This window comes from Leucopleurus acutus (assembly GCF_964270905.1).
Source record: "Leucopleurus acutus genome assembly, chromosome: 9".
NCBI lineage: Eukaryota > Metazoa > Chordata > Mammalia > Artiodactyla > Delphinidae > Leucopleurus > Leucopleurus acutus.
In genome coordinates this window covers 82535118-82553134 of record NC_139144.1, presented here as the reverse complement: position 1 = coordinate 82553134, position 18017 = coordinate 82535118, and positions in this window count along the sequence as shown.

The window sequence follows — 18017 nt, the reverse complement described above, 5'->3', positions numbered from 1 at the left end:
GTATTTATACTGTATATTTCACCTATTATCAATAAATGAAAAATTATCTGACACGTATTAATTAAACTCTCTTCATCTTCAGTATGTCTACAGGTAAGCAGATCTTTCTGTGGTTTGTGTCATTTTCACTACAAGATTAAGGCTTTAAATTTTAATATTTGGCACTAGTACATCTGTCAGAATTCATTTTAACTCATCCATAAACATGTCATTTGCATGTTGATTAACTGTCACAATCTCCTCTGTAACAATCTCAGACTGGAATTGCACATAAGTCACAACTGAACAGATTTCTATTAATTCCAAAACCTCATATGAAATAATTGTTGTTTTTCTGAAGAAAATCTGTAGCCAGTGTGCAAATTATACATTTTGTTTATATAGTGGATGTTTTAATTATGCATTTGTTTATACATAAAACTTGGATTTCCAAATCAAGGACTATAAATATAAAAAAGATCTAGCCAAACTAAGACGCAAACCTCATGCGATCAAATTCAACAGTTTGGCAGCGGGACGCGGGTAAATGGATCCACCCTGGCAATCCGACGCAGTGCATTTCCTACTGTAAGGCAGGAGAGGGCGCTCTTCCCCACAGTATTTTGGTTTAATCCTCCAGGAGCAAATCAGGTGTGAGAAGTCAGCCCAGTCAGAGGAAACACCGCACAAGTTCAAGCAGCATCTTGGCGGAGTCCTACTGGAGACCTTGAGAAACTAAATTAGACCTATCACAGCTCCGGGCGGGAGGACCTTTCTCAGTTCTGTTGAGGCTCTCAGAGATTCCAAATGGCTTTGGAGGACTGAAGTTACAGTGTCCTCTCAGAACTAAAAAAAGGAGGGTTTCAACCCAGTAAGTGCATCCAAGTGCATTCCCAGCCAGCAATCTTAAGTGTTCTGGAGGCAACCTATACTAACTTGATGAATGCTTTCTGACTAGATTTTCCTAGGTAATTAGGGCAGCATTCACTCCTGAGTAGGGTTCTAGAAGGTGGAGGAATTCACAACTCTGAAAATGCAGTAGACATTGAATTTTGGATCCCTTCCTTCACATGTCCTTTAACAGTTTGGAATACAACATTAAAGTTCATGATCTCTGGAGGGTTGAAGCTTTGAACTATCTTTGCCCTTTAAAGAATGATTCTGGCTCTATGTTTTGGGAACTCAACAGTTAGAATTCTCCCCCATTATTTTAATCCTCCTTTAAATTGCACTATGATAGTCATGAGCCTCATTTCTTAAAGTAGGATTGATAGCATGGAAACATTTATTTATTTTAGTTAACAATGAGAGGGAGATTCGCATACTCCCAGCCTTAAGAGTGAGTGACTATACCAATAACTTTCAGGTCTATTTTTAACTGAACTGTTACCTTTAATCCTGTCCTCTGAGTTAGTTTTATGTAACTCTACATTATAGGGGCTTTGAGATGCTCATCCTTTTATCCCAGTCACTGTTATTAATGCCCAAAGAACACTATGTTCTTGATTTTAGCAAATCAGTGGGCATTTCTTAGTTTCAGCAATAGGCTGAAAGTAAAAACAGGGTTGACACTTAATTGTGACAGGATGAGTTAAATAGTTCACATTAAATTTGTTCTCAGAAATAAATGAAAAAAAATCTATAAACTTAGGTTATCATGTTGAAATGATACATCTTTCAATAGGTTTCTAACATTCAGAAAATAATTGAAGGGTTATGTATGTTTTCAAAGAAAAGTAAGTAAAATGGAATGAAAAGGCATTTATTGGCAAATTGACCTCCAGCTAAAATCTTTAGCTAGGGAGGCAGTTTGCGCCCTAGAGGAAAAAGCAGGAAAGTGAGGAGCCCTGGGTCCTGGGTTTACCATTAATTAGCTGTATCACTCTGATGTTTATTTCCAATTCTGAGTCTCAGGCTACAGAGTTGTCAAATGTGCAGGATGGGGCATTGCAGGTGGAAAAGTCATCTGAGGAGTTAAAATTATTCACACTTATATGGTATTTATTAGAACAAATAAAAACATATATATATATGTATCTATATTTATATAGGTATAAAGAAACTAATGCCTATATGAGAGATTTAGATAGATATAGATACACACACGTGGCCAGTAAGGCAATATGGTGAAACAGGAAGTAACAGGTAAGAAAGGAAGGAGAAAAACAATTTGTGGGTAATATTGCTCTTCTATTTTTTTCCTGGCAAAGTTACTTCCAAGTTACTTGAGTTAAAAGGAAAAAAAATTATGTAAGAATTATTTTCGTCCCATGGAAGTACGTTTTGTTTCACTTCCAAATTGAATGAATTACTTCGACTTAACTACTTAAGTCAAAATCTCAAGGATATTTTTTTTCCAGAAACTAATACATAAATTTTACAAAGCACTTTTCCCCAACATCTTTTCAAGTTTAAAAGGCTACAGCTTTGGGCTTCCCTGGTGGCTCAGTGGTTGAGAGTCCGCCTGCCGACGCAGGGAACGCGGGTTCGTGCCCCGGTCCGGGAAGATCCCACATGCCGTGGAGCGGCTGAGGCCACAACAGTGAGAGGCCCGCGTACCGCAAAAACAAAAAAGGCTACAGCTTTGCCTGCAGTCCTACACTTGTGCACATCTCCTAACAACTGACCCATTTATTTCCTGGGTCCAAGGCTATGTCTTACGGCCCCTCCCCTTCTCCCCCCAACCACCTCTTTCCCTGGCTCACTCCCCCACCCTGACCATCTCTCCTTAGGCCCACACTGTTCTTTCCTCGAGGTCCCCTGATCCATGAGTCTCCTTTACCATCTTTCTTGATCTGTTTCTTAGTTTGTCTCTCTGCCTTTTCTATTTTTTTCTCTCCCTTTCCCTTTGTCTATCTCCTTTCTTGTTTCTTCACTGAGGACAATGTAAAATGGACCTATAGTTTAAAAATAAATGAGTAAGATTTTGTTTCCTGTTCTAATTTCAAAATAAGGTAAATTGTTTCCATGTTTCTTTCATTTTTTATTTTTTTGCTGTACGCGGGCATCTCACTGTTGTGGCCTCTCCCGTTGCGGAGCACAGGCTCCGGACGCGCAGGCTCAGCGGCCATGGCTCACGGGCCCAGCCGCTCCGCGGCATGTGGGATCTTCCCGGACCAGGGCACGAATCCGTGTCCCCTGCATCGGCAGGCGGACTCTCAACCACTGGGTCGCCAGGGAAGCCCTCCATGTTTCTTTTAAAACAGCAATCAAACCACAGTAATTAAAAGAAGGCTCTGTGCAATGTATGGGTGTGCACACGCACGTGAGTGTGTGAGCGTGCACACTGCACTTGTGTTGTTAATCGGATATCTGTTCAGGAGGGCAGTGCAGTCCTTCCGTTAAGACAACAATGCAGTGTCTCTGTTTGCTCTTCAGGACCCACACTCCACCCTCCTCTCCTCTGGTCACACCCCCTTGAGGCTAACCTGCCTGAACGAAGTCAACAGAGATCCTGCTCCCTCAAGTCAGGTTTAGCAAATGGGAATTCTGGGAGGATGCAGGAAGAAGGTCACTGCTCTGTGCCGGCTGACCCACTCTTTCTTTCTGAGTTTTGGAAACTTTACTTCCCACCATCTCTTTAGCTTGGGTTTCTGCCCTGTCCTTTCACTTCCCCTTTTAATTAGATTTTTGATAAATAAACCCTTCTCAAATTATCCTAGTTCAAGTGTGTCATAGGTAGACTGTTGGAAACCTGGTGGACACAGCAACCTTCACTTGTGTATTTATTCATTTAGTAAATATTTTTTCAGTGCCCACTAAGTGTCAGGCTTGGCACTGAGCTTCAGGGATATAAGTAGTTGGCAAAAAACAGTCACAGCCTCTGACCTCATGGAGATGAAAATTTAGTTTGGACAGGTTTTTCCACCACTGTGGGTGGCCGACATTGATTGAACTTACCTTTTTTTCATTCGATACTCGATAAAATCTAGCTCAAACTCAATGTAAATGTCACACTCCAAGCATTGTAAGCAGTTGTTTTATCTCCTTAGAATACTTCCTAATAGATGTTCTGCTGGAGTACATGAGGGAGCAGACACGAGCACACTAATTAGCTACCAGCATGGTCCACCAGTTGGAGTTGAAGTCTGCAGCAAAATTCCCTCTTGCTTGGGGGAGGTCAGTCTTTGGTTCTATTCAGGCCTTCAACTGATTGGATGAGGCCCACCCAGTGTATGGAGGACAGTCTGCTTTACTCAAAGTTCACCAATTTACATGGAAATCTCATCCAAAATCACCCTCACAGAAGCATCACATTTAATATATCCTCCACATGACAAACTACATCTTTACACCTGAATTAAATAATGAAATATTTCAGATCAAATACATTTTGAAAATTTAAGAATTTAAGTACATATTACATGACTATGACGTGCATGGCTCTTTGCTTGATAGTGGCCTTACACAGATGAATGACATAGACAGATTTCCCATATTCATAGAACTTAGTTTGATGGTAAAATAAACATATTCATGAGATCATATGGTTTTTATATGCAACATGAAAAGAAACAATTGAAATTTTCTCCACTCAGTGTCACAGGTACACATTTATGAAACTGATTTCTTCTTTTATTCACAATGCTTATCCTATAACTGTTCCATCAGCTTCCCTGACCTTTTTTAACAGACATATCTGCAAAGACCACAGCTGTGTTATCAGGACCTCAACACTGTCGCTCGTTAATTTGGATGAGTTACTGTAATGCTCAGAGCCTCTGTGTCTTCATTTCTAAAGTGAATATGAAAATTTCTATGTTGTCACAATGGAATGGTAATGTGATTGACAGAGAGACACAGGGTTTTAGTGGCAAATGGAAAGGAAATTTACAGCAACGGGAGAAACAGAGAATAGTTACGGAAAGCAAGGGTTTACACAGTGAGGTTTCAGAGACCAGGATGGCTTCTCGTATTGCCCCACATTCCAATGAGATTATGCAGCTTCGGGTGTGCTGCCTGGGTGGAGTGAGGATCCTGCTAGCTGGGAGAAACTTGCTTTGCCATTTTCAAGAGTGTTTTAATACCCTATTACTGGTATCAGTCAGGCTGTCCTGGGGACTCTGGCTATATGCCTGCCTCCTGACTAGGTGCAAATAACTAGCACAAAACAAAATTAGCACCTTCCTGAGTGTTTACATGGAGGTGGGATGAAGCGAGGTTCTATTACCCATGATCAGGCTTCAGCAGGCCTGGGCTTCAAGCTCTAGGAGGGTCCCTACTGCAAACAACTAGCTCACAAAGATTCGATGTGGAAACATTTAAAGCACTCGGCCCATCGTGGGCACCCAATCAATTAAAAACTAGAATTCTGTGACATGAATAATATTGGTCATATTACTATATTACTAAAACGACAAGAAAAGATAATATTCTATGAGCTGGGTTCTCTTTATTGCTAAAGTCACTCCTAACAGCAAGTTATTATTGTTATTTTTATCATTATTTGTTATTCGGTATATTATTATTTAATATACTATACTTAGAGTATATTCGGATTTTTCATATTCCCAACGTTGTACATTTTACCATATCCCAAGTTTCCTAAAAAAGCAATACTTCATCTTTGAATGTAACTAATACTGGTGGTTACATAATATTTTATTCATTATTTTTCTCAGGAACAACAGTGTGTATGCTTAAGGATGATTATTCAAATATTTAATTGGTTTTAGTCAGAATGAGCTTTCTCTTGATTTTCTTCATGTTAAGAATAGCAAACTATACTATTTTTGAATGCAAATCGATATGTTTTAAAATGCCATTCAGTTGCCTTACATTACAAATGAAAACATGCAAAACTTGTGATTGTGTTTTTATATATACAGTTTTAATACTTTTTTAAAAATAAATTTATTTTATTTATTTTATTTTTTGGCTGCACGGGGTCTTCGTTACTGTGCGCGGGCTCTCTCTAGTTGTGGTGAGCGGGGGCCACTCTTCTTTGCAGTGCACGGGCTTCTCATTGCGGTGGCTTCTCTTGTTGCAGAGCACAGGCTCCAGGTGCACAGGCTTCAGTAGTTGTAGCTTGCAGGTTCCAGAGCGCAGTCCCAGTAGTTGTGGCACATGGGCCCAGCGGCTCCGTGGCATGTGGGATCCTCCCAGACCAGGGCTGAGAACCCGTGTCCTCTGCATTGGCAGGTGGACTCCCAACCACTGCGCCACCAGGGAAGCCCAATACTTTCTTTATATAGGATGCCATATTTATGTTTTCCACAATCTAGATATAAAACCACTTTATATTCAACTCCAATTATTCTTACAACATGAAGAAACTGTTAATAGGGACTGCTGTCTGTCAGTAAAATTAAGAAATGATTAAAGTATAGAGTATGAATGCAAACTTCATCATGCCACACCACTCAAATAGCATGACACCTCACGCAAACACATACCATCATGTACACACACACACACACCTGAAATACTCCGTTGACTTTATATATGTGTCGGGATAGAGTCAAAACCCTTTACCATGCCTATGAGGTCTCTCATGATCTGGCTCCATCACTGCTCTTTAGCCCCACTGCGTTCTGCAATTCCTTGGCACTCGCTGCTTTAGCCACAGTGACCTCCTTTCAGCCTCTCAACTGATCATACCCTCTCCTGCCACCATACCTTTAAGACATGGATGTTCTTCTACCTGGTGCATCCTCCCTTCCCCTGTTGAGTAGTTAACTTCTAAGAATTCTTCAGAACCTCTTTATAGAAGTTCTCTTTGACCTTCAGGCTTTCATAGAGTCTAAGCATCACATAGCTCACCATCAAATTTGTCTCCACTGCAATTTCACATTTGCTTGTGCAAGCACTTTCTGTGCCAGCTTCCCCATCCCCATTAGACCCTGGGGTTTGTAGGGGAGAGTCCTTGTCAGTTTCTGCTCACCATTACATTCCCCCAGAGCCCAGCACTGTGCTTTGGAGAAGCTTGATAAATATTTGTAGAAAGGGTGAAAGGTGAATATGAGCCGTGTGTGAAAGCATGTAATGTTGGCCAAATTTCCAGCTCATATGTTAGTGCAACTGAACATCAGAAGACATAATAGATGGTTTAATTTATCTGTTTGGAGTATTGAAATGTAAAGATTTCAGTGAATGAAGTGTGATTCGTTCCTGCCCCTGCTTTTGATTCCTTAGGGAACCATTTGCCGAGTGCCTTTGATGAAAATATTTGCATTTTGCTTAATTTTTGTTTGTTTTCTTGTTGTCCTCGGGGAGCGGAATGCCTGTCTGACTCCCCCTGACAGATCAGCTATGGCAGGTCTGCTGTTATAGAAAATTCTCCACCCCAAAGGCTGTAGATCTCCTGCAGGGAAGACTGAGCAAATGCTGTCATTAGCAGCCATGCAGTGCTGAAGACATGCAGTGAGAAAATATGTCAGGCATTGTTTCAACGTACAGGTTTTAGCAGAAAACCATGAAGAATTTTCAGGGTATTGATTACAGATTAAAACAACAATAACCTTTAACTTAAATCCTGAGAGTTCCTCTTGTCATTTTTATTTTCTTATTTTTCTTGTCAATTAAAAAAAATTCATGCATTTGCCCCCATATTTTTTAGGGAAAGATGCGTTCATCAGAGAATATTTTAGCTCTACTATTTCACTTCACTTTTTACATAGTCTATTTCATATTTCTTGTTTTAAAATCATCAAAAGAAACCTTCCCTAAAGCTAGGACAATAGGCATATAGAGCTTCCTGAGATAAGATCTCTTTTTTCTTTTTTTTTTAAATGTACATGTAAGCACACTGCACTGTTTTGTGCATAACCGTCAGTGAATATTTGTTGAATTAGTAAGCACTTAAAATAGTGACATAATCTGTACCCTTCTCTAATAAATCATTCTGAGAAACAGTAACATTTCATTTAATTTGGTCAAGACAAAAATGTCTTTTACTATTCAAAACTATCAACTAGAGTAATAATCCTTTGCTCTGTATGGGGCAACAAAGTTGGGTGAATGGACTGATTTGACCAAGAATGAATTCCCTTGAAAATAACAGTAATGAGAATAATAGTCAAGATTAAAAGCAGATTGCTGATGGGGTACTTCTGAGATAATTGTCTTCAAGATCTTTTCTTTCAGGTTGTTATACTTCAGGGTGTATCTATGCTTCGTTGTTAATTAAAGAAGGACTTGAAAGGAATTAAAACATTAGAGGTTCAAGTGTAAGACATAGTAAGAAAGGAGCCACAGAATGATTACTGAATACACTGGCATCTAAATAAATAGTTATAATAGAAATTCTCTTATCTGATGAGTAGAACCTGTTGTTGGTTACATCACTGAAAAGCAGTGAATGTGAGGAAGCATTAAAAAGTGATTAATACATACCTTAAATATTCTATTTTAATCTAAAACATACAAATTTATTGTTTAGTCACCAATCTTTTGAGATGAGGCCAAGAATTTGAGTGGTGTCTTCTGATTGAAGGTCCTCATCTTCTTTTTTACACAAACCACACCCATAATGCATCATTCACATTTCCAGTTTGAGTTTCATCATAGTAGAAAAAGAAGTTAACTCTTGTAAAGCAATCTAAAAGTGTAAGCATTTTAAGTTTTTATCATAATATTTTACAGTTGTCTCACTCGCACTTAATTTACCAGCATTTTAATCCATTCTTTATGAAATATTCAAAGAAACATCCTTATTTCATAGAAACATCTCATCAATTTTTATATAATGTTAATTTATGTAATTACAGTGACAAGAACAACTGGCTTTCACAGGGAAAGAAACAAGCACAACTGATTTTGACTTTGGTAAGTAACATAGGTCAAGGAGCAAGAAGAGAGCACGGTTTCCCTGGTGGCGCAGTGGTTGAGAGTCCGCCTGCCGATGCAGGGGACACGGGTTCGTGCCCTGGTCTGGGAAGATCCCATATGCCGTGGAGCGGCTAGGCCCGTGAGCCATGGCCGCTGAGCCTGCGCATCCGGAGCCTGTGCTCCACAACAGGGAGAAGCCACAACAGTGAAAGGCCCGCGTGCCAAAAAAAAAAAAAAAAAGAAGAGAGCAGAAGAGCCCAGGTTACCTAGAGAATAGTCTATCAGCGATTGGACAGGTCATCTGCAGCCTCTGTTTTACAGGTGGAATGAAGAGCATTAGTGAATCCAACTTTGGTTAATTCTAATCAAACAATTTTCTTTTAAAAAATTACTTTTCCTTACTTTAAAGATAACATTAATTATAGAAATTTAAAAAAATATGAAAATAAAACCCACACAAACACAATGCACCACTTGGAAAATCACTATAAATATTTTCCATCATTTCTTCAGTCATTCTAAATCCATAAAGTTCTTTTATGCATGGATCACATACAATACACTAGTTTTTAAAAATAGTCCATGTTTTTAGCTACTAGTTCATGTATGAATATACCCTAAGATATAACAATATGTACTTATAATGAGCCTGTCATAACTCATAAATATTAGTAGTGATGTTGGACCTAAAATCAGAGTTTCTAGATTTCCTTCTCTTCCATAAACACCCTATACAAAAGAAAGATTTTTCATAAACAATATAAAGGATGTGAATCACTAATATGAAAATTATATAAACATTTAAAACACTTATTACGTTTTTGAATATTATATTCTTTAAACAGTGCCTTAACCATTTACAAATGAAGATACATGGGTAACATTAGAGACACTCCCAAGATTACCCTGCTAGGTAATTAATGGTAGAGTCAGAATTAAAACCCAGATCTCTTCTCCATATTGTAATATCTATTGGTACCTGTGAAAAGTCTAGTCTTCATGATCTAGGTGAACAGTATGTTGTAATGGTCTGAGGGTATGTATTTTCCTAAATGTACTTTCCTCCAATAAAATGGCAGATTTCTAATACCTTTAACTATATTTCCCATTAATAATTAAAAATTATAGCAATTTCATAAGCAGTTACAGAACAGCAATAAAATATCTTCAAAAAACAAAACTCTGAACTGCTTTTTCAAAATGGTACCTGAAATTAAAAGAATTTCAAACTTGTTAGAAGTAAAAGCACCCTGTGTTACTGGCTCCAAAGTCTGGTACCTAATTCTGAAGCCCAGTTTTAGACTGCAGACAACTCCAAATTAAGAACTACCTCGGCTCAGCTCACTTCATCACACACCTAGCACAGCGCCACATAAAATGGTGCCTACTTGTTGGTTGACTGACTGCCTCCAGTCATTTTTTTTCTTTAATAGAATCTCCAAGTCTGTTTAAAATGTTGTATGTATTTTATTTCTCTTCATCGTGAGCCTGGAAAGAAGAAATGCTTTCTCCACACACCTCCCATATTCGGTGCCAGAGTCAGGTAGAACTGTTGTCCTGAGCGAAGGACCTGGGACAATTAAATCGTGTGGTTGTATTTCCTGCAAAAGTGTGTGTAACTGGTGGTGAGACAAACAAGTGGCCCTTGTAAGAACTTCAATCTCTTCATTGATACTCAAGCAACTAAAACAACTTGGTCCAACAGTTACCGAGGACCTGCTGCAGGTCAAGGTGTGCTTTGAATTTACATACATTCCCTTTTCAATCATTACAGCAACCTTGCAAGTCAACGAAGTGATCACCCCTGACTTTTCCTGGTCAGCACCCCTTCTCATATCGGGAAATGCCCCCATAATTCTTCTGTGAACTCCCTTCTCTGCCTAACATAACTTGCAGCTGTCTGTGGAAGCTGTTCATTTCAGTTTTGTGCGTGCTCTCTGACCACATCTGAGAGATCCAGGTATGATTATCCAACCATGTTGGGTCCTTTCCTCAGATATTGGAACTAGAAAAAGGAAGCTAATATCTTTCTCCCTCTAATGATTGAACTCTTTAATGTGTAAACGTGTAAGGTGTTGGCAGGTGTATTTTATCGTATGTTTGAGGTGACAAAAGAGCTGGAATGCTGGAAGAAAGAAAAAATGGCGACCGGCAGAAAGAAGCAGAGACAAAGGATGGATCAAGGTTCGGATTAGCTCCCTGTGCCTCCATTCACTCGCATCCCGTCCTCAGGGCATTCTGTAAGGCCTCCTTGCAGGGATGTGCCCTTTGAAAATGTCTGGTTCTCAAGTCCATTCATAATACCTCCCTTTATTGTCTCTCCCCATTTCTACCTTCAACTCAATTCCCAGCCACACTGTACTACTGACAATATTTTAAGTCTGTCACGTTGAGTTTTAGTTCTGCCCTAGTTTTCCCTGGATGTCCAACCCTCCCCTTCTCCCCTGCCTTCCCTACCTCCCCAACATTCATCTGCAGGTTTACAACTTTCTTCTTCAAGGGCATCAACTTTGACCCCTCCTCCAGTCAGAGTAAAACACCTTTTTACGTTTTCCTAAGCAGCCCTCACTTTGCCTGTTTTAGAGCTAACTTTGTCATCGTATACTCTAATTAAATGCTAACATACTTGACTGGATTCTCTGTTACAGTGTGAGTTCCTCGAAGATACAGATCATAACTGTTTTTGTTTTTCTCACCGCTATACATCTAGCACACATAGCACTGTTCCCGGCACAGAGCAGGTAAGCAAAAAGTATCTTTGAATAAATAAAAGATTAATATATATTTTAATATCACAGAGTAAGGAGATCTCTAAGTCAAATATTCCTAAGTATTGTGATTGAGCACTCTTTAAAAACTAAAATTGGTGTTAAGCTCTTTTTTTTTTTTTTTTTTTTTTGCGGTACGTGGGCCTCTCACTGTTGTGGCCTCTCCTGTTGCGGAGCACAGGCTCCGGACGCGCAGGCTCAGCGGCCATGGCTCACGGGCCCAGCCGCTCTGCGGCATGTGGGATCTTCCCGGACCGGGGCACGAACCCGCGTCCCCTGCATCGGCAGGCGGACTCTCAACCACTGCACCACCAGGGAAGCCCTTAAGCTCTTTTTTAAGAACTAAAATTCTCATACACTATTCCTAGCAACATTGAAACACTTGTTCTATACACTTCCTTCTTTTTCTCTTCTCCCCATCTTGGCTGGAGTCAGTCCCTCTGCTTACAACATGGTTTCTTCCTCCTACACTTCAGTAACTAACACCCACCTTCCTGCCCTATTACCTTCCATCTCCTTCAGGAAGCCTCTCTGAACCACTGACTGGTGGAACTTCCTCTTCACTCTCAAAGAACTTGGTTTTTAGTTCAAATTCGATTTCTACCGCACTGCATGACATAGGGCAAGTAACTCACACACTTCGGCCTGTTTCCTTATTTCTAAAATGAAGGGGTTGAACTTGATTAATCATCTTTAATTTCTTTTTTAGCAGCCAAATTCTCTTAGTTTATACATGAAATTCCTTTATGAAGCCCAATCTATCCATTAATGGAAGTCTTGTCAGAGAGTGAATGTATCTTCTCTCCAGTGAGCTAAGAATCATCTTGGAATCATGGGAACTACCCCAGCCTACATTACCTAAAAGAGGCCACCCTTGTGATCACCAGGGGGTGCCTCTCTCAGAAGGTAGACCACTGCAAGGGGCCTTGGTCATATTATCACTTAAACGTCCTCTCTCTGATGCAAGAGGAGATAATCAGCTTCTTTCTTATCTGCAAGTGGAAATGAAAGCCTTCCCTTCTCCTAAAAGCGATGCTCAGGGAAGGAGATTGAGTTCATAAAGGGGTGAACATGAAGCCAGTCCTGAAAAAGCACTCTGTGGACCAGCTGGGGCCCTGGAAGTAGCTGTGCATGGGAACCAGAAAATGCAAACACTAAAGAACCAGTAGTCTCAAGTATCCAAATTTGATTACCTTGAGCCACATTTTAACATTTTGTTAACTTGACCATTCAAAATTTCTGTCATCAGACCAATTTGTTGTAGTAATAATACCCAGTCCCACCCTCTCCATACACTAGGTTAAAAATAAATATAAAGCAGATCTCCTTCTAAAACAAGTGAACACAAATCAGAAAGTTTATACTGGAAAAGACCATGGTTTCCACTTCGTTGACCAATCTTTGCGGTAGAGTTTTATGACTCTCACAAAGTAAACATTGTTTCCGCACCATGTATATTTCAAATACTAATCAAGAAAATAATGGCTAAAAGTGCCAAGACTCAAGGCTTAGATGAGTCCATTGGATCGATTTCTTTGCTGGAGCTAAAATTTAATAGCTTGCCAAGAGAGCCAATCAATGATGCATTCTTTTTAAAAATAATTCTATCTCAGTGTTTCACTTTTCATATAGAAATGCATGCTCTTCCTCACTGGCTTTGTACAGAAAAATTACATTCTAGTGAATTTGCTAAAAATTCAAATTTACTAACTAGTATTTTAAAATTTTAAAGAAAGACCATGCTTCTGTGGTTTAGCTTGACTGGCTTTTTATACTCGAATATCATTCAGTATCAACATAACACAGAATATTGCTTGGTCAGAGATGGAGCAAAAGTAGAATAGGATGATTTGTTTAGGAGAGTCTTAGAAGGAGTCTTATTGATACAAAATACAGCTTGGATCCAAATAATGGAAGAAGGAAGTAAAATAAATACCTTTATAATACCACATTTTCTTTGGGTAACTTGAAAAGTTCTGCCTACTGTGGTTATTTACAGGATTTAAAACCAATGTGGGGCTTCCCTGGTGGTGCAGTGGTTGAGAGTCCGCCTGCCGACGCAGGGGACACGGGTTCGGCCCCAGTCCGGGAAGATCCCACATGCCGCGGAGCGGCTGGGCCCGTGAGCCATGGCCACTGGGCCTGCGCGTCTGGAGCCTGTGCTCCGCAATGGGAGAGGCCACAACAGTGAGAGGCCCGCGTACTGCAAAAAACAAACAAATAAAACAAAAAAACAAAAGAAACTAATGTGATGTAACCACTAGGGAAAATGTATTATTTGAGAAGTTATGAGGGACAAAAGCCCGAGGTGGTCTGCTCTCCTGCTATATCATATTGACTCAGTGCCAACCAAGTACCTTTGCTTCTCAATGCATTTTCATCAAAAGGTGGGGCTGCATTTCACAGAGAATTTACCTCTAAAGAGCTGAGAAAGGTTAGAATGTTTATGTATATGTCAGTGAATCTTCAATTTTACCCTTTGTTACATTCAATTTTCTTTTTTTTTTTTTAATTTTATTTATTTATGGCTGCGTTGGGTCTTTGTTGCTGCGCGTGGGCTTTCTCTAGTTGCGGCGAGTGGGGGCTACTCTTCATTGCGGTGCACAGGCTTCTTATTGCGGTGGCTTCTCTTGCTGCAGAGCACGGGCTCTAGGCGCGCAGGCTTCAGTAGTTGCAGCATGCGGGTTCAGTAGTTGCTGTGCGTGGGCTCAGTAGTTGTGGTGCACGAGCTTAGTTGCTCCGTGGCATGTGGGATCTTCCCAGACCAGGGATCGAACCCGTGTCCCCTTCATTGGCAGGAGGATTCTTAACCACTGCGCCACCAGGGAAGTCCTCAAATTTCTTTCCAATTAAAAAAAAAAGACTTGATTATGCAATATATGTAGTTTTCTAAACATTTTATGTATCCCAACAGCTACATTTTCTTCTGTCATAGTTAAAGGACCATTTTAATTATTGTTGATTCATTAAAAAATTTAAATACTTTAACATTGATATTTGATTTTTAAGATAGACATGATCATGTTGGTGTTTTATCCCAAACAATACCATTTTTCCCATTAATTAATTCTAGTTGAGCTCTCATATGTGGCATGGGGAGGGGATGAAGCAGGTAGTCAGTAGAGGCTTCTAAACTAACAATTTGCAACTTAGGGACAGAGAGAGTTTGCAACCACAAACTGTTTGTAAAAAGAGGTATTTTGAATCTCAGAACATACTAATCTGTTGGTTGCATGTTACAATTTCTTTTAGAAAGTGGTCCCTTTGAATTCCATGAAGCCAAACAAAAGGAAAGAAAAATTACTTGAAAAGTGAATTGAGTGCTGAGTAAAACTTCTTCCCTTTTTCAGTGATGTATCTTAGAACCTGAAATAGTAATTTCTCTTATTTTGTCATGTGCCTTATTTCAGCACACCAAACACTAAATGAAGTGTAATAGACTGTATAGAAATGCCAAGACAGGTAACAATTTACATGTTCTCTTTTGTATATAAAGTCAATATTATATATTATAAACCCTGTGGGATGCTGACACAGAAAAATCCATGTTCAAATCAGTTCTTGTACAGATAAATGACCTCTGATGTAAACTAGACAGTGATTAGCCAACATCTTTTCTGATCTATTTTTCTAAAACAGAAACTACAGAAATAGATAAATTGTGACTATTCCAATTTTTAAAATTATAGTTATATATGAGATAAGCTTTGAGAAAAGATTTGAAAGACTTGTTTTTCTTTTGCAGTGAATGCTTTCTAACTTTTCTTATATAATAAGCCCACTTTAGACTTTTATGTATAAAGCATGATCTCCTTCAAGGCCTTCATGTTCTTGATGGCATTTAAATGTTGCTAATAGCAACAAATAGTTGAACTACTAAAAACAGCAACACAAATATTGTACATTTGTAAAGTCTTTTCATATCTGTGTAATCATCATAACAACTTGGGTGGGCAGAGCTGAGAGAAGATATGGGTAGCCTTGTCTTACAGATGAGAAAATTGTGTTTCCCAAAAGATAAATGATTGACATTGTCCCAGACTCCAACAGGGTGGCTGGAGGTCTCTGCAATTTTATTCATGGTCACAATAAGTCTTAAGGAACCAGAGCATGGCACATCCAAGCTGGAAGGCATCATTGTTCAGGTTAAGGAGAGAGCTACTTATGAATAAGAAGGTATTGTTTCAGACAGGCACGGACAGCCCCTCCACCAGGATTTTCCTAAACCTCTCTCCAAGCTGGCTACCTCAGTGCTTCAGCTTACCACTTGAAGAATGATGCCCAACTCAAGCCAATTACATATTTTTCATTGTATTTTCTCCTGTCTCTCTAGATATTCTTTTTTTTTTTTTTCCATTTCAAAATGTGTAAGGAAATAGTAAGAGAAGAGAGTAATGGATGGGGAATGGTTGTCCTTTTGAAAGGATGGTCGGTGAAAGCCTTTCTAATAAGGTGATTTTTGAGTACTTACAAACATATATCCAGTAATCCCAAAGAAAATCCTGACAAATTGAATTCAACACCACCTGTTTTTAAAAAAATACTGTAGCATACAATAAGGCTTATCCCTAGGAATGCTAGGCTAGCTTAACATTCAGAACATTTTTTAAATAATTTATGAAATTGAGATATTTAAGGACATGGATCACCTCTTTTAGTCAGCACTGTACTGGAAGTACTTAACAATGAAATAAGACAAGGAAAACAAATGGTTGTTGTAAAGAAATAAATTTGGCATTATTTGTAGATTAGTTAAGTCTACATATAAAATTTAAAGTTATTAACAAATTTGAGAGCTACCATATGTACCTTACCAGATATTAAGACTTATATAACTGCAGAAATAAAAATAGCATGATGTTGGTACAGGGATAGCCAAATAGACCAGTGTAACCAATGAATAGAACAGAAAACAGGAAAGCGTACGTAAACTTATGTGGGAGTTCAATAAAATAAGAGAACTGTCATTACAAATGGTAGGAATGGTTGGGCTAGTCAATAAATGGTGATAAAAAAATTGACAACCCATATATGTAAAAATAAAATTATATCTATTTCTTCATATTATATATAAAATATATTTCATATTAAAGACCTCAATATGAACACTAAATATTTAAAACTTTGAGAATAATTTTTAGGAAAATGTCATTATGACATCAGAGTAGGAAAGATTTAATAAGCAAAACTCAAGAAGCAAAAGTATAAAGGACAATAATGATAAGTATTTCTAAAAGTTTTACATTTCTGAACCAATAAGGACACCATCAACAAACTAAAAATCAAGCCACAAGTTGGAAGCAGTCTGTGGTGCAGAAGTAGTGAGATCCAGTGTCTATCTAGGATGGGATCAGGAATGTCACAAAAGAAGAAACCCAACTTACCAATAAAAGGTGGAAAGATGCTCAGCCTCACTAATAATTATAGAACTACAAATTATAACAACAATGAAACGCTATTTTACCGAGACTGGCAAAAATGAATAACAATGATAATATCCAAACGAAACTTTGAGGGGATAGGAAGAAAAGGGGGGCTGTCATATCCTGCTCTTGGAGAAAGTAATTTGTTAATACCTTAAAAAGCTGATGGTGTTAATATCCTATGAACCTGAAATAGCATGCGTAAGTATAAACCCTAGAGGAGCTCTTGCATGTGGGCACAAGGAAACTTCTATGCTTGCTTTTAAGAGTAAAAAGAATGGAAACAACTCAAATGTTAACCAATGTAGGAATGTAAAAATTAACTATAGCATATTCATAAAAAGGACAAACTAGACTTACATGTATCAATTAGGCTGAATCTCAGAATTATAAGTGTAAAAGGAAAAGAGCAAAATTCAGTGTCTTCACTATGCTATGCCACCATTTGTGTAACTCTTAAGCACACAGAACAGTATAACTCGTATATGATCTAGCATAAAAGTACAAAATATGTGGATGAAAAAATACACATCAACTTCAGAATATTAGTCACCTCAGGTGATAGAGAGATGGGAATAAGGTGAGAGAAATCTTCTACTTTAACTGTAATACTTTATTTAAAAAAAAATTCAGGAGGGGGTAACCTGGGTTAGTTGTGAACAAGAAAAAAAAGTTGTCAACATAAAACTAGAGATACTCCCCCCCATCTCATTAATTTTAAGTCTCGGTTATACATGTGAGCTATTTTTTTGATCCTTTTTTTTACTCTAGATCACATTAATGTGTCACTGATTTCCACCTCTACCCAGAGAGAAATTCAAGTTCAACAAGGAAATAGCTTTTGCACCCTTCCCAGAAACTCCATTGTAATTGATAGGTGGCTTAAAGTGGCTTAAAAAACACAAATTCATTATCTTATCATTCTGGGGGTCAGAACTCTAAAAACGATCAGGCATGGCCTATTCCTTGCCTTTTCCAGTTTCTAGAGATCTCCAGCATTATTTTAGCTCAGGGTCTCACTTCACTCAGACCCTCCTACCTCCCTCTTGCACGGACCCTTGTGATTTCAATGGACCCA